Source organism: Rhyacophila brunnea, unplaced genomic scaffold (assembly GCF_057557595.1).
Source record: "Rhyacophila brunnea isolate RB1 unplaced genomic scaffold, BYU_Rbru_1.0 scaffold_2, whole genome shotgun sequence".
Classification (NCBI taxonomy): Eukaryota; Metazoa; Arthropoda; class Insecta; order Trichoptera; family Rhyacophilidae; genus Rhyacophila; species Rhyacophila brunnea.
Window position 1 is genome coordinate 12985452 of NW_028232859.1, and position 22339 is coordinate 13007790.

Here is a 22339-nt window from a genome sequence, read left to right on the forward strand (position 1 = left end):
GTCATTCATGCTATCTTATAGTGAATGTAAATAAAACCAATTATTTTACCATTCTCTTATATTATGTACCTAAGTAAAATAGTTGTTAAAATACTGTCGCTAATTGATATCAGTTCATTCGTAATCGTTGTCGAAAGATACACCTTTTTGTGAAGCGAGTGAACAAAACTACCTTTTTTTAATTAAATAATAACTTTACGCCAAGACCCATTATTATAGTCAGGCCGTAATACGAAACTGTAAACTTCGATCGTAGTGATATTCATTGCTCATACTTCAAAATCAAAAACTTAAAATAACGATTTTTGCATATATAAATAAATGGCAATAATTTGAACATATTGTATAATTTAAAAACACATCAGATAAATATAAAACTATCATAATTGAAAATTAAAAAATAACTATGACGCCCAGCGGAATTTGAACCTGCACCCTTGGGATTTACGCGCATGCAATCTCCACAAAAAATTAGCACAATTTAGAAATCGCTTCAGAAAGAATTGTGAAAATGATTTGTTAATTTCGTTGCAATTAGATAGAATGCACACAGTTTAATTGATAGATCACATGGGCGCGAATCCCAGGAAAGCGAATTTAAAACGCGCTGGGGGTCGTGTCATATTTTTATTTAAAGATTTTTTTCTAGTATTATATTTCTCTGATGTGTTTCCAATATATGTATGTTCAATATAGAATAAAACATTTTGAAATCTAGTTTATTCGGTAATAATAATTTTAATGAAATAAAATATTCATTTATTGCAAATAGGTTACCGCATTGCATTTAAAGATAATCAATAACTATCACTATTATCGTAATTCGTAATTCAGTATCACGGCCTAAATAGTAATATATTTGTTATAGTTAGCCTTGCTTTACGCTGTATATTGATTCGTATTGTAAGTGTTGTTCTCTCACAGAGTAGTACGCAATGATTCTTTAATCGGTAAAACCAAATTGTATGAGCGATTTGAACGATTTTTATAAATATTAACTGCCCGAATGAATAACTTTAAAAAGCCTTGTAAGTATGAAAGTTGTGCGGATGTCAATTCTATTTTTTGTATAAATTTAATAAGAAATTGTATTTTTGTGACTCAGACTACTGTTTTATTTCTACAGGTGACCATGATCTGCGGTATTTTCCTTGTTGCGTTATGATTAATCTGTAAAACACGTAATTCATTCTAGTCTTTCATATTGATTGAATATAATAATCTTTTTATGGGAAAGTGTGAATACACCTCAGATGGAAAATACGTTCAAGTGCTTCGCAGTGTTAGTTGTATAGATTGGTTTGCCATTATGATTATTGGTAAAGTCATTTATTTTTAATACATTCTGCTATAAGTTTAACATCATATATGATTGGTTTTTGAAACACTTTGTGTGTCATCTACAATATTTCTGTGGGAAATTTGGTAATTTAAAGGCGTTAATTCAATTTATCCTTTTATTCATTTATGCCTCTATTATGATTCATTCGCCACATTGAAGTTATTTATCAAGTTTTTACTCTTTTCTTTTCGTACACAGTTTGATGTTTTTCAAGAGATTCAGCGTTTATTTGATATCATGATAATTATTTTGTATATAACATAATATATAGAAATGACATAATATATAGACACCTGTTTCTTTCACTTGATGACCATTCTTAAGTATAAGTACCAAAATTTTCGTTTAAGTTTATGTCATTTTAGAATTATTATCAAAACTGTATCGTGATGGTAGAAAAAATGTATGCATTGTCGGAAAACGATAGTTGGTAAAATTCCAAGTGATAATTATTGTGTAAAATCGGTGGAAATTTAAATGAAAAAAATCAAGATAAATGGGGAGCAATTACGGTTCACTTATTTTTTAATTCATCATTATTTTTTTATTTGTTTTGATTTCACACACAGAAATACCTATTCGGTATAAATTTATAATATAATTTAATTGGTGTTTATTTAACATAAGTAGGAAATACTTCTTCGAAATATATAATCACTAGAAAAATCTTTTTAAGCGCTTCAATGAGTATTGTAAAAACTATTAGTTAACTTCGTAGCAATTAGATAGGATACGTATAGCTTAGTGATTAGCGCACATGGGCGCGGATCCCGGGGGGTACAGGTTGGAATCCTGCTGGGTCTCGTATTTTTTTCAAAAAGTTTTTTCTAGTGGTTATATATTTTTCAGACACGTTTTCAAATTAAGTATATTCAATAAAATAATGTTACATTCTTAAATCAGGCGAATTATTTGTTGAATAAAAAAATAGTTTAGTTCTAATGGATTCAAGCTCTGTACTATTATATTTAAGTCGTTTTTTGCGACCCGGATTTCACCTTTCGGCATCTTCAGGCTCCGTGTACACTCACCAAAGGTAAACACATACGAAAGGTGAAACCCGGGTCGCAAAAAACGACTTAAATAGAATAGTACAGAGGTTGAATCCATTAGGATTTAAATTCAAATTCCATCAAGTACCTTCAGTCGATAGTATTAATAAAATAGTTTAGTGTTTATTTATTAAAAACAAATTTGCATATTATTCTTTTCTTTGTATTTGGATATACCTACTGCATCATAAAATATTATAAGTATTAAGTAACTTGTATTTCCTTAAAATTGGCCTCTTGTATAGATATAATCATCGCGTCCAAATGGAGCGAATGAAAAATAATTCGCATTTTTTGTTCATTTTCCTATAGGCAAGTATTGCCATTGTAATAGAATGCAAGGCCGCCAGGAGTCAGCGACTATGCGGTGATTAACAATAGGTGACCTCTGACTGTGTTAATTTTTGTGGAAAAACCACAAAGTCATCTTATAAATAAAAATAAAACAACTCGCTTTTGAATGTTTTACGATTATCGGAATTCCTCTTCGATGGAAACATTTAGAATTCTATATTTAAAAATGGAATCACAGTATTTGCAACACACACTAAAAATATGTGAGACACAGTAAGTACTTAGACTTCAATGAGGGCAATTACATATTATAACTATACAGTTATATTTATGATCAGTAATTAGTTCGAATCCCAAAAATTCACATATGGAATTACTTAAAATTTCAAGGTATTGAGTTAATAAATGCCCTTTCTTTATAATTAAGTAAAAAAAAATAATCAAAAAATTCCATTGAGTCATACAATCGAATATTTTTTTGGGATTAATAATTAATTCAATTATATACAGGAAAGACCAGGATAATAATTCTTTATTAAACAATTCATTGTGAATGAGTATGTTTAAAAAACCATTCCGTCAAAAATTAAATTTTAAATTACAAGTATCTCAAAACAATGGTGCTTTTAGCTGTTTCCCTATTTAACTCTCGTTGTTTTAATGTGTATTTGGAGTCATACCATGAACATAATGAGTTTAGTAAGTAAAATCAAGTTGTCCTAAAAAATAATCTATTATAAAAACTCCCTTGTGAGACGGCTTGGTTGTAGTTGGCGAAATTGCTTCGGCACCTTTATTTTTGAAGATTAATTTTATACGAACATATTTCATTGTATAAAATACGTGAATTTCTATAAAATAACTTATTTATTGCATGTATAAATGAGGGGAATTGTAAAATTTAAAAGAATGCCTTTTTTTACAATAAGAGAATCTCATGCCTTTTTATTGATATATTAATTGCAGTGTTTTCAGGGTAATTTATCAATTTGTTCAGTAGGTTCCATGAACAGTGACAAAATAGAACATGACAAAACAGAAAATGACAAAACAGAACATGATAAAACAGAACAGTGACAAAACAGAACAACGATAAATATAACTATGACCTTTCAGGAAAAATAAAAATGTAATATTGAAATTGTCCAATCTCTATTATGTGATTTTTAATAGCTTAGATTTTCAATACGCCATAATAAATCAAATTATATACAATGTTGCCATACAGTAGGTATATATAGTGTTGCCGGCAAGCATAGGAAAGCTCATCTTAATCAATATAATATGTTCAAAATGATTGGGTGACTAGGTACAACGAAATAATGACCTAACCTAACCTAACCTAACCTAACCTAACCTAACCCAACCTTACCAAACCTAAATAGATTCCACAAAAATTAATGTTTCATTTTTCCCCTGGCTGTTCTGTTTTGTCACTGTTCTGTTTTGTCGTGTTCTATTTTGTCATTTTCTGTTTTGTCCGGTTACCGTTCGGCGTTCAGTGGAATACTGAAATATAAAATATTGGTAAATTATACCATGGCAATTATATGGTTGACCAAAATAACGGATAAGGTAACTTTAATATTATCTTTATCAATGCATAACAGCAGTTGAGGCTTGATGAAGTAAACCAAGCCATCACCTTTCATGGCTGTGCTAACATAGTCGATGGCCTAGGCGCATTTGCGAAACCGGTTCCCCTAGCAAATGACTCGGCGTGGATTGTAAATGTCGCAAGTAAAAGTGAACTGAGTTTGTGTCTACTAACACTAACTACTTGCTTGCTCGCTTGCTCAAATAGCATAATATACTTACCAGTTGAGAACAACTATACTGCCAATGGCCTGCGGAAGGCTTAACTGCGCCAATCCCGAACCATGGCAAATATTTTATTATGACTGTAGTATTTATGTATTCGGTGAGATTCATTTTCATTATGAAAATGAGTCCCGATTATATAATTTTATTTTCGCAGTATAAATATGATATTTTATACCAAGACTATTTTAATAATCATCTGTCTATTTAAAATGACATTTTTAGTACCAAAAAATGTACGAGCATATAATATGTTGATGGATTAAATTGTTTGAACATATATTATATAAAAATATTTTGTTGATATTGAGCTGAATTTATCTAATTTAATCGATTCTTTATATTTTTACCGTATGCCACAACACTGAAATAATTAACATAAAATTATTATAAACAACATTTTGTAAGTATATTTTGAAATATATTAATTATTAATATGCATACATTGTTATAAAATATGTTTTCGAATACATAATGCAACCAGTATTATTTTTTTAGTGTATTCAACATTTAATTTAAAGAACTTATGATATTTATTTATATATATCGTTTTATCGCTTCCTATTCACCAAATAATATGAAATTATTTAAACTTTAGAATACGTAACAATATATCGAATACAACTTTAACCCTTTCATTTTCTAGTTTGTTATAATATTGTCAATGCAAAGCATGTTGTTTTTATTTCAAATCGGTCCTGTTGAATAAATCTCAGATACCAACATAATATTGTTTAGCTTGCTATAAGTAAATCTAAGATTTGAAATGACTTAATTGGCAAAATTAATTACTATCTGTTGTCTTCAGTTTTAATTTTATATTATTTAAAACCTTTGTATATGTTAGTTTTTCTTCATTTAATATATATTATTTTAATATTAATGAATCATAATATGATTATGTATATAGGATTATTTGTTGAAACCTAATCATAATAATGTCATAATATTAATACGTAATAACAGGTACGGGATTTATAGAGTTGTACTCAGATAGTTCGTCTGATCAGCACGATATCGAATGATTTCGACAGTAAATAATATTATTTGTTTCAGTTTTTGTATTTATTTATTCAAAGCAAATTGTGATTTCAACTACATCGCTGTCTATTGTTATTCGTCAAAATGTCGACAGATAAAAATTCAATGACAAAGCGTAGCCGTAGAAAATTTATCGCGATAAATAATTTTTATAATATAAATATTGTATAAAACGAAATATAAAATTTTGGCGTAATTTCAACCTGGCATTGTTTTCAGTAAATATGTAGGTATGTGATCTTGTACGCTGGCCTGGGTCATACCGGTTTTGAAAGCCGGTTATTTAAAATTTTATGTGAACTTTCATTTTCTTTTTGCAAAATCTTAATGCTTACTCAACGTTTACTTGCAATCTAAAGAATATTCCAATAATTTATAACATATCGACAGCCTATTTTCTTGCCAATTGAATAATGTATAACTCCCTATAAAAGACCCGTCATAGCATACCACCAACACTTTAAATAATGGTGGCACTAATGGAAATTGTATAATCTCGGTGATGGTTTTAAGGACATGAAGCCACCCTGATAAAAAAAATACAATAACAACCATTAAATTACAACTATTGTTTATCTGTTTAATTGCATATGACCGGTTTAAACTCTTTGGAGGGCTCCTTTCAATTTTTCTGTCAATCGATTGCGTTATTTGTATCATACAAACTCGCTGCCATGTATTCAAGACAACTTCTTTCTGATTTTGTCTTTTCTGTCTTCTACTACCCTTTGCTGAATTATAAACTGTAGAAAATCTTACTTTTCATTGCGGAAAATATAGACGAATACTGGAGGCTTTATGCATTGTATAATAGCTATAAGTGGTTATAAATTTATCATATTATGTAGTTAAGTCTTTTATGTGCTTGATTATTTGTATTTAATTGTACATTATTATTATTATGCTGCTATATTGTGTATACTGTAGGTGTATATTATATAGGCGGGTATATGTTTTCATTTATTGAATAATAATATATCGTTGGTTAAAGGTCTCTGGATGCAATTTAATATATTATTTATTTAACAAAGTAAAAAAAAACTTTAAAGCTAATAATTACCGAGCTTAGCGAAAACATAAATTTTAAAGAAAGTAAAGTAATGCTTTCTTATAATACTATACGTAGGTACTATGAATTGTGTTGACAAATATTATATTGTTCTTTAATGTTCCAGTATTTTAATGTTTTTGTATACTTAAAACCTATGCGATATGTTGTCTAAACCAGTGGTCTCTAAACTTTTTTGTTCGCATACTCCCAAGACAGAAAAAAGAAGCTGCATGTAACCCCAATATAATATCGTCACCTCAATACTACAACTAATTAACTGATTTTCACTGTTTTTGGAAAGCTATTGAATATGATTCTACATTTTCTTCGCTAAAAAATGATAAAACTAGATAAATCAGAATTTAATGGGAACATAAAAAATGTTTCCTACGTCGTATGACCAAACTGTATAGAAAAAAATACCAAATAATGTTTGCATCATAACTGCTGTACGCTCCTTACAATAAACGTCATTAGAAAATGAGTCAATTTTACTTAACTATTATACACGTGAAGTAGAACAGCGTAAGTACTTATACTATTTTAGTTTCATTGTCTTTTTGATTGCCATCAAAAGAGTATCACACAAAATTCAAGGCCCGAAACATTTATGAAACTGAGAAATTTGCAATTATTGTGATTCACTTGCTATTTCTTAGAGTGTTGCAACTCTAAAACGCGGTTCGTGCCAGCTACAGTAGTAAGTTACTGCCTATCCTAACATAGCCGCATTCCTACCCTGCCTTTGTAACATAGAAACGACAATAATATGAAACTAACTTGTATCGGAACGTAATATTTTTCTGGCACTTCGTATTCGATTATTCCGTGCAAGATTTTCAAATTATCTGTTCTATTGTCTATCGCTGTGTGAAGTTGGGCACGAATTACAATCGAATCATATATTAAAAATGGCGGTCGTAAACCAAACAGCTGATTGTCAGTTATTCAAGCATGCAGTGTGGTTAAAACATTATAATAATTAACGGACATTATTAATACTATAACACCCAAACTAATTTCTATAACTACTGAGCAATATTATGTACATATAATTATTCCAAAAAGTAATTGGTTATATCCTCATTGTAAAGCTTGTGTGAAAGTTAACCTTCATTTCAGTTGAATAAAAAAAGTCACTGGCCTTTATTGTTTTAGAAATACAGTATTGCCAGACTTCAGAACTGTACAATAAAACATATTATAATAAATTTCTCGCAAAAATCCGTAAGTATAGTTTCAAGGAAACTGCATGGTTAGGTGAATGACATTAAATATGATTGACTCATTTTCAAAAATATTCATACTTATATAAAAATACATTAAAAAGTCTACCAATATAATAATTACAGTCAAACAGGTTGTCTACAATCAATTAATTATTAAATATATGAAAAGCATGTATTTTATTTATAAAAAAAGTTTGAATTATATCCAGATGGATAAATATGAACTTTTTGTATTTACAGCACAGCACAACATTTGATGATGATTTAAAAAAAATATTAGTATGGTTGAATGTTTAGCCACTGGAAATATAATATACTCGATGGCATATAAAAAAGATATCAACCTCTTTTGAAATTTTGTTAGACTGTACATATCGAACTGTTAATTGTTATATGAGTTTCTTCCAAATATATAGCATTTAACTCAGTGTACCCATCGTAAACAAAAAAATATAAACGTGGTATAAATAATCAACCTAATTTAATCGTTGGCTTTAGTAACCTTTCCCCGCTTCACTATCATATTATAGTAAATTTAAGCATTGTCCCTATAGAGGCAGCTCTCGTAGTCTAGTACGTAAGCCGTTGATCTTTTATCCGAAGGCTCCGCGTTTGATTCCCGCTGAGGTCACAATATATCTATGTGATTTTCTCCAAGCCTGAGTGTCTGTGATTATTTTACTCATATTATTAAATACACTACGGTTTCACTATTTTACTGTCATTGAGCCTCATGTTCAAAATAGTATATAATCTAATAATATACTCAAAAGATAAGCTTGCAATTAATTAAATGTAAAGAAAAATATTTAAAACTACCTACTTACTGCAAATATCGTGTAACATATTTTAAAAATAATGTATTTTGGAAACAATTAACACAATCTGTAAGACGAAATTAGAAATGAGAAAACAATCAATTAAATTAATATTAAAACCAATTATACCTATGTGAATTTAATAATTATTAATTTGGCATTTTATTCAATATATATATTTTTTCTTTAGGTACGTCCAATTGGTGCTGTGAATAGGGCCCCCAACTAGCTTCATTCGTAATCATGCGAAAAAAGGTATCTTCATTGTCTTAAGTAAAAGTATTTTTTAATAATTATATTATACATTGATGTTTTTTGCAACCAGCTATTATATAGACTCTTTTCCTTTGATTGAGGATCCGTTTTTTAATGTCATGTATAACTTTACTTTACTACCGAGATTATCCATTCTCTCCAATGCCTGTGTATAATGGAGTTCTTCACCGTTCTGCAAGACATCTGCATAGCAGTTCTACTATTTATACGTCACTCACATTAAACGTGAAGCAATGTATAAATATATTAATATGTACCATGTTTCATTAAACATCACATTTAATCATCAAACATTTTACTCGTAATGTGACCTGATATTAGTCTTAAAAATCGTTTGACTTCATTTTTACTCAGAGATATTTTGAAAAACGAAAGATCTTTGAATAAAGCTTTGAGAAGATGGAATAGATTTACTCCATTTCTCCTTATTTAAGGATACTCTGTAGTGGAAATCTAACAACATGGTTTGGCACGTTTTTATACTTATTATATTATAAAACCTCTGATTAAAAATATCAAACTGAATACCTGCGTAATTTAGTATTTTAATACGAGTAGAAATTTAAATGCACAGTGAAAACTTTTGCACCTGTTTCGTTTTCATTCAAAAATAACGGCAAACGTTCATTATTTCTTCGATAATTGGTTCAATAAACAACGATCATTATTATCTATCTGACAATCTATATTACAATTTTGTTTGTTTAACCAATTTTGACTTTTAAAAATAGCTTGGACAATCGTTAGCGATCGTCATCGCAAAAAATGTACCCCAAGGCAGTTGCTTGGTTATTCAGCCGCAAAATATTCGATTTTTTCTTTAGTTTTTTCAATGAATGTAGTCTAATATTATTATAATTGTTGGATTGGTCAAAGCGATATATTTATAAACAATGAATAAAGCAATTAAATGCACTACTCTAATTATTGTTATTGTCGACTTTCACTTCATATTTAATTATGCACATTGACACCGACAATTTCATAATTAATGCAATTTATCGTAATGTTATGCTCTCGTAATGCCAACAAAAACATTATATTATATACAAGAACTTATGCAACATATCTGGAATAAAACATAAATAGTACAAAACCAAAATATATAACTATTATTACCTACACAATAATGCACCAAAAGCTGCGAACTAGTGCATTATTTTGATGAGATACCTTTGTTTTTTTTTATACATTAATAAACCCGTATGATTTTAAAACTTCAAATTTCTGCAAACATCGTGAACAATAATTCATACAGTCGTGATAATAATATTATGTAAGCGATGCAGTTCTTCTCTGATTAACTTATATTTTCACCCAAGCATGTCGTTTTGTAATGACGTGTACTTCCAAATTGTATTCACCAGTAATTAGTTTTTGGGATCTTGATCTACATCAGAAATCTTGAGACACGTTCAATTATTACACCTATGCTCAAGTTTAAATCATAGCCTTGCTTGTTGTTGTAGTTTTAGGTAACCGGAGGAGTGGTGCTCCGACGCTTGCAACAAAGAGTAGGTATTTCAAGATTCCACGAAATACTCTGTCAGAGTTAGAAGCTAGCGCCTGAATCGGGCAAGTTTCACAATGGACAAGAATAACATCAAATTTGGAAAATAAGTCAAACGATTTAAGGGGCACCATGATCATGGTTGACATAATTATTATTATGAATATGAAATCTCAAAATTATGCGCGCCTACGTATGATACTCTTAAAATATTTAAATATCATATTGGTTTGATGTTTTTATTCATTTGAAAATGATGTCACTGAAAGATGTTTTTTAAAGTTCACTAATATCGTAAATGTCAGTCTAAAATATTTTGAAGATGTTCTAAAAAAAATGATAGCAGCAAAACCTCAGCAGCAAGCTGCCAATTTCTTTTATTGATATATTATAATGCTGGCTTCACAAGCAATATTACAATATAATAACTATATAGTTACGAAAGTTGTGATACATTTTATTTCATATTATGATTTCCTCAAGTACCTAGGTATAGTGTATAGTCCACTTATTTTTTGGTACCTGTACACACATAAAAACTTTAGTTTTTTTTGAAAAAATAAATAATATGTTTCTAAGCAGTATATAATATCTACCTCCATATATAGTGATTACCTTATATAAATATATGCATATTTGTCTTGAATTATCTGTATTTAACGCATGAGAACAAAACATACAAATGTGAAAGATATCAAGACATAGAGAATACATATTAAACATAGGTACGTGTAAACGCAAATTGTAAATTTGAAAAATCGAAAAAATCATCTTTTTGAATCAGGTCGTGAAAGAAAACAAATGATACTCACATAATAGTTTGACAGATACTTACATTGCGATACTGGTATATCGAGTGGTTAGACTATCGAGAAATTAGTGTTTTATCCAAGAGACTTAAGGGTAATTATTGTAACCTTAAGCTCAGGCATCAGCCGGAGTCGATTCACTGCTGGATAGTGACTTTCCTTAACTCCACACTTCCCGATCCCTTCACTGCCACGTACATCTACCAAATTCTCATGTCTCGTATATCTACATTTTTGAAATACACAATATTCACTGTTTTCAATGTCCATACCTTTATTATTTTTAATATAAACAATGGTCAAAGTTTTAATTAACTATTTCTTTTATTCAACGAATAATTCACAATATTTAAGAATGTACCATTCTAATTATTGAACATACATAATAATCTCATAAGTGTTTTTAGAATTATATATGTTCAATAGTCAAAGTAATTCAACATATTCGATTAATATAATATAGTTAAACTTATATGTACTTACCTAACTAAAACCCGCTGAAAACTGTGTCATTATTCAATGTATAAGTTGTGCTATTATTTTTGCTTTTGACCTACTCAAATTTCAGTAAGTACCATACAAAATATTGAATAAAAAATAGCTTTTGAAAATGTATGGTTTGTGATAACAAACCGGATTGCTTTTCGTTATATTATATTACCTTCCATTTTGTCACATCCACACCCGGCCTCAAAATGATTTAAAGCAGTACGGATTGCCATTGAAGTGTCAATTAGTTCCCAAAAGGCAACTCAGCGATGAGTTGACGCATATCTGGAGTCCTGAGGGGCCAACTCGTCCATAACTTGCGGGCCGGCGTTATCACACGAACTGTTATTCAATTATGGAAGTTGCGACGATTGGATCCGCCGAACTTTGCCGAACTTTGCTTGTCGGCGAGTGTTTCTATCGCGGAGATTGCTTGATGTCAGCTAAAGTCAACAGAAAATGGCAAAATTTCGATTGGAAAAACCTTATTTTAAAATTAGTGTCTTACTATTAATTTATAGCCAATTAATTTTATAATTCATTATTTCTGTTAGTAACTCCTTTAACAATAGTTAAATATTTATAAATACATTATTCAAAAACACCTCAGAAACATAGGTACATAATAGAAAAAAATAGCTGCCGGACGGTACTTGAACCCGCAGCCATCATATTCTAGTCAATGTGCCTTACCAATTACGACTAAATTAACTACTAGTCATTCGACTGAAGCATTTCTCAAATTTCGCTAATATTGGGGGTCCGACTTTTGTGCTTTGAAAAAGTGTCAATAATAGGAACCTATCTACTTACCGTGATTTTTTGCCGACGCCTGGGTCACTCCAAATTTTAGTTTTAACATACTTGTACTGGCCAATGAAACTTGAATTTAAAATAGTTTATTTGCTAAAAAAAATACTCATAAATATTGACCTTGCTATGCCAAAAGGGCATTTGTAATTTTATAGGGCATCAATGTAAAATCATTTTTCATTCATCAATGGTTTCATCGTATTATTATATTTTACGCGAAAAAATGGTTATTACTTCGTCGTGAAATAATTCTTGCTGTTCGTATTTTTAGCATGCTAAATATGAAAGTCTAAATATTCTACTACATTTGACTGAATACTTGCCATGACGTCACTTTTCGTAGGCCACGCTAAACCTAAGGCACTTTAAAATATTCAGTAAATTCTTAAAGATTGTATTGTAAGGCTTAATCATTTTTTTCCGTCATCTTGATAAAAATGCATAGCTTTCACGTTGAACCTATGCATACGAGATACCTTTTTAATAACCATACAAAATGCGTGTTTGTGGTTATTTCGACGATTTAAAATTAACAACTCATGCATGTATTTTTCTATAGAATAGATATACGGCAAACAGTCATCCCTATTTTCCGATTCGGCCAAAATACAATTAAATAATTTTCTTAGGAATAAATAAAATATGAAAAATAATACTTCTAACTAAAATATAGGTACTTACATACTTTTTAAATTTCTATATAAAGCCGTATGTAATGCAATTATTTTTGTATTAAGTATTATTATTATTTAATGAAGACTGAAATATACTTAATGTGTTATTTCTCTACTTAATTCTAACCTAAAAATTTACAAGAATTACTATTTTCTCCTTATATAGACGCTGACACCAAATCCCCCCCTCTCACTTATATACCCAACAATTTTATCATGATATTTAGTATATTATAAACTAAAACATAGATTATTGCTACTCATCTAATATATCTAATATATAAAAAATAATATTTGTTTGTGGGTTTGTTTGTTTGTTTGTTCGTTTTGAATGCACTGCCATACCGTTCATCCGATTGCGATAAAACTTTGTCAACTTATTGCTTGCACTTTCGCGAAGAGTATAGGCTATACTAATATATAAAAATGAATGTCTGTATGTCTGTCTGTCTGTGTGTCTGTCCCGTATGCGTTCCTATACCATTCATCCGATTGCGATGAAATTTTGGTAAGTGGTTGTATGCACACCCATGAAGGTTTCTAAATTAGAAAAATCATTATTTTCTTCTTCTTCTTCATTCTATCTTCTTTTATTCGTATTGTTCCTATACCATTCATTCGATTGCGATGAAACTTTCATGGGTTGTTGTGGTAACACCCGTAAAGGTTTCTGAATTAGTACAACCATCTTCTTCTTTTTCTTCATTCTATCTTCTTTTATTCGTATGGTTCCTATATCATTCATCCGATTGCTATGAAACCTTCATAAGTTGTTGTGGTAACACCCGTAAAGGTTTCTGAATTAGTACAACCATCTTCTTCTTCTTCTTCTTCTTCATTATATCTTCTTTTATTCGTATGGTCCCTATATCATTCATCCGATTCCGATCGTCAGTGGTTGTGCCAACACCCGCGAAGGTTTCTGAATTTGTACAACCATCTTCTTCTTCTTCTTTATTATATATGTATTCTTTTATTCGTATGGTTCTTATATCATTCATCCGATTGCGATGAAACCTTCATCAGTTTTTGTGGTAACACCCGTAAAGGTTTCTGAATTAGTACAACCATCTTCTTCTTCTTCTTCTTCTTCTTCATTATTTCTTCTTTTATTCGTATGGTCCCTATATCATTCATCCGATTGCGATGAAACTTTCGTCAGTGGTTGTGCCAACACCCGCAAAGGTTAATGAATTTGTACAAACATTTTCTTCGTCTTCTTCATTATATCTTCTTTTATTCGTATGGTTCCTATACCATTCATCCGATTGCGATGAAACCTTCGTCAGTTGTTGTGATAACATCCGCAAAGGTTTCTGAATTAGTACGACCATCTTCTTCTTCTATTCTATATTCTTCTATTTGTATGAGTTCCTATTCCATTCATCCGATTGCGATGAAACCATTATCAGTTTTTGTGGTAACACCCGTAAAGGTTTCTGAATTAGTACAACCATCTTCTTCTTCTTCATTATTTCTTCTTTTATTCGTATGGTCCCTATATCATTCATCCGATTGCGATGAAACTTTCGTCAGTAATTGTGCCAACACCCGCGAAGGTTTCTGAATTAGTACAACCATCTTCTTCTTATATTCTATCTTCTTCTATTCGTATGCGTTCCTATACCATTCATCTGATTGCAATGAAATTTTGATCAAGTGTTGTGCTCACGCCCGCAAAGGTTAATGAATTGATAAAACTATTTTCTTCATCTTTTTCTTCAATTCTATCTTCTTCTATTCGTGTGCGTTCTTATACTATTCATCCGATTGCGATGACATTTTGACCAGTTGTTGTGCGCACGCCCGCAAAGGTTTTTGAATTAGTACAACCATCTTCTTCTTCTTCTATTCGTATGCGTTCCTATACCATTCATCCGATTACAATGAAATTTTGATCAAGTATTGTGCTCACGCCCGCCAAGGTTTCTGAATTGAGGCAACCATTTCTTCTTCTTTTTCATCTATTCTATATTCTTCTATTCGTATGCGTTCTTATACCATTCATCTGATTGCGATGAAATTTTTGTAAGTTGTTGTGCGCACACCTGCAAAGGTTTCTAAATTAGTATTATATAAAATACAAAGTTCGTTTAATCCAATTTTGGTTTGTTAGTGCATATTAATAACATTAATAACGTTTGCGTATTTTGGATTCGATTTTAATTTAGTGTTCTTTTGTTTGACCTTTACTCCTATTAGAATTATTTTCATATTGATATATTGTATTACACAGATATTTTAATATTAAAAAAATAATTACCTCTTATTATTTTTTAAATATCTAAGATAAATATAACCACGAAGCGACCCTGTGCGAAGCCGGGTACTTCAGCTAGTACTTGATAAAATGTACTATGAGGACAGAACACATCAAAAATAGATGTTATAACATTTTTTTAATCTGTTATTATTTCAATATTTTTTATCTGTGATTATTGTTCCCATTGTCTCCCATTCGAAATCATGATATTAAAAAATCTATAGAATACAAAATATTAAGATGGTTGTATATTCCATCAGGTAATTCATATAGGTAATTAATCATACTGTATTGTATTGTACCACGGTTTTAATGAATATGTCACAATGAAGACAATTTTTAATTTAATAAATTCTATTCTATATTAAAAAAAAAAATTACAAGATAAAAAGAACTTTTTATACACAATGTTTTTAAATTTTCTGTTGAATCATATAAACTTGACTTGACTAGCTTAAACGATCAAAAAAATTTGTACTTGATAGAAATAATACTGAAATGTCATATTGACTTCGATAGTAACGCACGTATATATTAATAATTTAGTTGCTAAGACCCCAAACCCTAGCAACCAATAATGGTGTCGAAATAACTTTTCTTACATTAAATTGAATTAATTTTCATATAATTCAATGCTACTTAAAGATGGCTAAAAGTATTAAAAATATGCATTGGCATCGTGTTCTGATATATTCTAAAAGTTTCAAATATCTATCTAGTCGGGAAGTTAGTTAAAATCTTGCAATCGATTTTAACTTTGATTTTTTTAACTTTTTTAACTTAAAATTTTTTTAACTTTGATTTTTTGTGGTTCTTTAACCACCGGACAAATAAGAATACGTGCTAAGAAAAACGTTGTAAAATGACATTAATGCGTAGTGTGGATCATCACATCTTCGAAAACAACTAAGAAAACAATTATCTCAAAGAAAATCAGTATTATACCTATCTCTGTTATTTTTAAGAGCCGCTGGATTTATATTACGAGTAACTCTGTCCCATTGCGAACGGTTATACCGTCTGAAGTTTTCCCGCCCAGACAAAACTGCGGAGACTTGCGGGCATTTCGAGAATTCGAATTATATGGCCTTAATATAATAATATTGGTCATAACTTGTGGAAATTTCGCCGGCCAGGGGATGGATATTGAATTATTGCTGAATGTCACAGTGGAGTAAATAAATGATAGAAGTATTCGTTTAATATCGACACGTCTCTGGAAAACTGTACGAATCATAAATACTAGTATAGACATCAGAAGTCGGATACAATTTATGTGAAATCAATTTTTTTGAAGTTATACTTCTTTTGGCGCGTTTGGGAAATCAGATCAGAATGTATTTTTGGCGTGTGACATGTAACACATAATTTATTTTTTCACACAAAAAAAACCGCACTCGATTAGATTCGAACCACCGATTGTTCGGTTATCAGCCTAACGCACTACCTTTATGCCACAGTATCATACTGCAATCGTGACGATTATACAGTATAATTTTATAGTTTAGAATAGTTCCGTTGCCTAGGCAGCGAATTTATTATTGTCGGCCATTTGCAATTCTTTACGTAAACAAACTATTAAACGTCAGATTGAAAGTTGGTACTTTAAAAATGAAAACAACGAGAAACCATTATATAATTTAGTAATATAAGTTAAAGTGTATAAAAATAAACCAACAGCGTTCCAATAAGCTGTCCTTTTTCTTGAGTGTGCAACTTAACAAGATAATTAAGAGCTAGTCAAAGAATCTAGTCTATCATAAGTTTTGTTTTTGTTTTGTTACGCCAAAGAAGTATAACTTCTAACGCGCGTACATAAGTACACACACCGATTTTTTACTTAACTAATCTATATTAGGTACTAACCTCATTACATTTATCATGATCATTTTTAAAATATGGTCATAGCTTACATATAAATTATATAATAAATTTAAATGTGTGGTTCTCTTCTTTTTGGTCCTATACATTGCGTTGGCCACGTACATCCAGCGAACTTCACTATTTCATTAATCCTGTAGATATACCTTTCGTATATTTTCTACGTTTTGAATACCACTGAAAATTACATTTATAATAATTAAATACGCAAAGCTCTCATTTTTTTCTTTAAATTTTAGTCTCAGTATAAAGATATTATATATCCAAGAAAAATATTTTTTACGAAACTTTTCTGTTTTTTTTATTATGTTTAATTTGTGAAGAGTTCTGTGTTATCATGCTGTGAAAGTAGATACATATAAAATACAATTTAATGATAAAAGAATAATGAATTTACTCAAGCAAATAAGAGATTAAAGAATATGTTGAAAATGATTTTCAATAAAATTGGTTCATTAGGGAATTTCTCTTAGTAATAGTTCAAATAATTTTCAAGCATCACTAAACATAATAATATGGATGATTGGGTTAATCACCTCTCATTAAACACCTGTCAATTCTCGATAACTTTATGATCTGTCAGATTCTCACAAATTAAAACCTATCAGTAATAGAGTAGGAATCTACATCACGTGACCGATTGGTATTAACACTATTTTATTGACATACCAATTAAGTGAATAGAAACTGCATTCCAATAGAGTTATTAACATGGCCGTATCATTGTTAATGATTTCTTACTGTTCATTTAATGACAAGTGAATTAATAAACTGGTGTAAAACTGTAGAATAATAAAATCTAAGTACTTACAATATTTCGTTATTATTTATATAATGTAATTTCAATAGTTTACCTAAATATGCGTGATTAACAATATTACGGACTATTTTGTACTAGTTAGTCATCCATTATGGCTTCATTTCTGATATTAAGTACTGTTATTATGTTTAAATAGAAATGTCGTGTAGAATAATTGAAAAACAATGTCTGCAAATTGAGTTATTTTCTTCATTATTCTTTCATTTGTTACTGTCATTATTAGATGATTGTGTCGACACAATAGTATCTTTCTGTATCTGTAAAGTAGGTTTTTTCACAACTTGTTAACAGTTAAACTAATAATAATAATAATAATAAAACCGGTACATTATTAATATTGAAAGCTTGTTTAACGTGATGTTACTTTATTATAAAAAATGGAAAACTACTACACCAACATTGTTTATTTAAATTAATATTAATATGTATTATTTCCATCGTCGGAATTTTACAAATCTAAAGCGTTTTTTTTAACTAGGTATACGATATAGCCCGAAACGCGTGTCAACACATTCTCTTCTTCGTCAGGACTTTATGACTGATATCTAGATGATTTGGCCATCTGAAACCCTTCTACATGATCTCACCTAATCCTTTTCAGCACAAAAGGCTTTTGTCAGTTTGAAATCTGTGACACTATCCCAATCCGACTTTCTACCTAACCCAATATCAATGTGTCGGAGAACTACAGGATGCAAACCACATCCTCTGGGAATATCCGAGAATGTGCTCCGAGAAGGAAGAGATACTCAAGCGGGTCCAACCAGCTGTTGGACCCATCAAGCCGTCCGACCTGGTCGGCACAAAGGTTTTTTACCTATATTGCATTAAAAAAAATTGCGGCGTCTTATTGCGGACGTGAAGATCTCTTCACATAGTTTTTGTATGTCCGTATTATTTAGCTTGGTTTTTGTAATATATTTATAATTAAATTCATTTCCTTTTATGTTAGTTCTTCGTGCCTTTCTATCCTATGGCACTTTTTATTGACTTAGTAAACTTGGTCAAAGCTCACTTGAGAGCTTGGTGACCTCAGTTTTGGGTACCTGCTCCTGAGACATTACCAGGCATAGAAAAACTGCTGATGTTTCACATCGATTAAGACCGAGTATGGTGCGGGGTGGGTTGGTTTTGAAGGGTCTTTGTTTGTGTTTACCCAATATCACGCATTATTTACAGATTGTGAGCATCTTTGCGAAGTATATGACCAAAAGATTGCAGTTCATGAAGAAATCTAAAGTTCACTGATTATGGAGTGATTGGTATTTTTGGTCATCTCGTCTATCATCTGCCTACTTTTGCATGTACTGTCCATCTATCATAAGCATGACAATATATAAAGTGTTCAAAACCATCATTAAGTTTACTTAACAGTACTTAAGTAACTTAAGTTAACAAGTGACATCGCTAGACTAAGGAATAGTGGGGAAGACAAGATGGTGCCTTCATTCAGTAATCAAACTCTAAGAAATTTAATTCAATTTTGTTCTTCAAAGGTAACAACAACTCAAACAAATTTTGTAGCAGCACATTTCAGCATTTTTACGACGTGAGCACTTCCATAGATAATAATATTTGTTGAAAATAATGGCGGGAAAACTAGACAATAGAGACTAGAGTAACAATTTTTCCATCACGGTTCACGGGCATAAACAAACATTTTCCATCAAATTGCCGACTTTTATTGGGTCCATATATGTCTGTATTTTGCAGCCATTGTTTGTTTCGAGTGATTGTTCTGCTATATTAGATTATTCAAGCGTTACAGATGCGGATTATTGCTTTGTATTTTAGAAAACTAAGGTACAACCGGATAGCGCTCTCAGTTTTTTTAAACTCTATTGTATTAAGGTTTTAATTTCTGACATTTATCATTCACAATAGAGAACTTTTCACCTACGCATACCTTTGTGTAGTTAAGTGGAAAATAATTATCTTATGAAATTAGCCTAGCTAAAAAAACAGTCACTCTAATTCTGTGGTATTATTGTAAACTGTATGTATACCATTCAAACGATCTAGTATGTATTCAAATGTCTGTCAACTTGTATTTTAACAGTAAAATTTTCATATTATAACATAATATATAATTTATCATTCAATTCTTTTGTTATTTCTTCTGAAAATATTTATGGTAAACCACGTTTAAATATAGTAAAATTACTGTTAAAAAGTAAAAGTTGAAGCAGTACCTAATACTGATTAATTCACCGGATATGTTCTATTGTATGAATAATTGTATAACTATGTATCTCTGAGAAGTCTGGTTCCCTTAATGGAATGTATCTGGTGCTAAAACCCTCATCTGGTGATAGACTTAGTGGTAGAGATAGTGACGTAGCTAATCAAAGTGCCACCATTAAGCATATTAAGAATACTGTCTCTTTTCAATATAGTTTTAAATTATCTAAAAAAATACCTACTTATCTGTGAATTTATTTTTTTGTTTTTGCTCTCTTAAACAGACAAATGCACGTAAAGTTTGTAAATTGATATGCACAAAATCTACTGAGAATTTCCAACATTTCCACAAAATCCACTCTCAAACACTGATTGTTTTAGGTACGTGGAGGTTCAGACACCCTTGTGACATTTTCTTTTATCTGCGATAAATTGCCATTAACATTAAATATTCGTAGTTATATTGTCAATATTTTTATGCGGTTATTTTTTAAATTAAGTTGCCGTTACTTTCTAATGAAGAGAATGAATCATCTAATTCATTAAAAACCACAGCAGGTCTCAATAGTAATATTTGTATTCGTCCATTCATTCGTTGCCGTTTATAATGCGCCGCCCATATACAACGCATGACCTGCCTACCACTACCGGACGTCACTGGATAGAGATTTCAGTACGCCACTTCCTTGCTTCAACCATATTTGCAACGATTAACATGTCCATTTCGCGAATAGCGTTCATGAGAATGGTAGAAATTCGTACCATTTATGTCAATACAAAAAATATATTTATATATATTGTTTAGACTTGCATGTCATTTCTGATAAATTTTCTGTCTTCCTACTAAGCTAATCCTAGTAAAAAATATTTCTCCCAATGTAATTTTATTTAGGTTTTATCCACGTGTATAGTTGTTCTTTTTTACATCTATATCTACTGATGTATGAATAAAAATAAATGTGTACAACGTATCAACTCTTGGATCATCAAACTAAACTGATGATTCCAGTTACGGATTGCAATACCGAATAAAAATATCAATACCGGTTTTTCGGTATTTCTTAATGAATACCGGTATTCATTTAAACATAAAAAGTACTTATCAGTAAATATAGCTATTAAAATTTCTTTAAAACATTATTTTATAGCAAAAACCTACATTTTTATTTTATTATATATTGTAGAATTGGTGATTTTTACAAATAATTTGAATAAATTGATAATTTTAACTAACACCCTCAAAAAAACTAGTTCAGTAAGACGTGCAGATAACTGTGTTTCCAGAAAATGCTTTTTCAATTGAACGCTTGTACAGTCATCAATAATTTTACTATAGAATAATAAAATTGGACATTTGTCACGGATGTTTTCTATTTCGAAATAATGTTATGTTAATTTTTCGCGACAATTTTATAAATAGGTACCTGTATTTGATGGATTTTGTTTTACTACTATTTAAACTTTGTTGGGTTTAGTAAATATATTTGCATTTTAGCAGCACATAACTTATACACTAAATTTAATAGGCAATACAGTATAAAGTAATGTAGAAATAACATTAAATTCATTTTCAAAAACGTAAACGAGTGTGGTTTTTATTACCGAAAATTCCGGTATTTCGGATTTTAAAAACCGGTTTTTCGGTATTAATAAAAATACTGGAATACCGGTTTGGAAATACCGGTATTGCAATCCCTAATTCCAGTACTTTTGAATCAACATTGAATCTGAGTGTATAATCCTCCACTCCACAAAAGCATATGCCCAATATGAAACATAGGTACTTACATGGTAATTTAACAAAATGAAATTAATTAATCATACGAGTTGAGTAATTGCAGTATTTTTATAGTGTGTAAAGATTCTATTTTATTCTACTCTTTGGGCTTTTGACAAAACTGTACAGTCATCGCAGCCTTATTTTCGTCTCAAACTCAATAATTGCCTATTTCAGTTGACATACATTCTGGCCTAG

The 22339-nt window shown here is 30.3% G+C and overlaps 1 protein-coding gene across 3 annotated transcripts in view; it reads left to right on the forward strand.

The window, feature by feature from the left end:
* LOC147071881 (uncharacterized) overlaps positions 1 to 22339 on the forward strand; it is a 426219-nt gene that overhangs the window by 41363 nt on the left and 362517 nt on the right. The window contains exon 3 of one of the 3 annotated variants that reach the window (XM_085947408.1): positions 8839 to 8903. The exons of the other annotated variants lie outside the window; for them this stretch is intronic. The gene's annotated coding sequence lies outside the window, so the exon portion shown is untranslated. The remainder of the gene's footprint in view (positions 1 to 8838; positions 8904 to 22339) is intronic. 3 annotated transcript variants of the gene reach the window in all.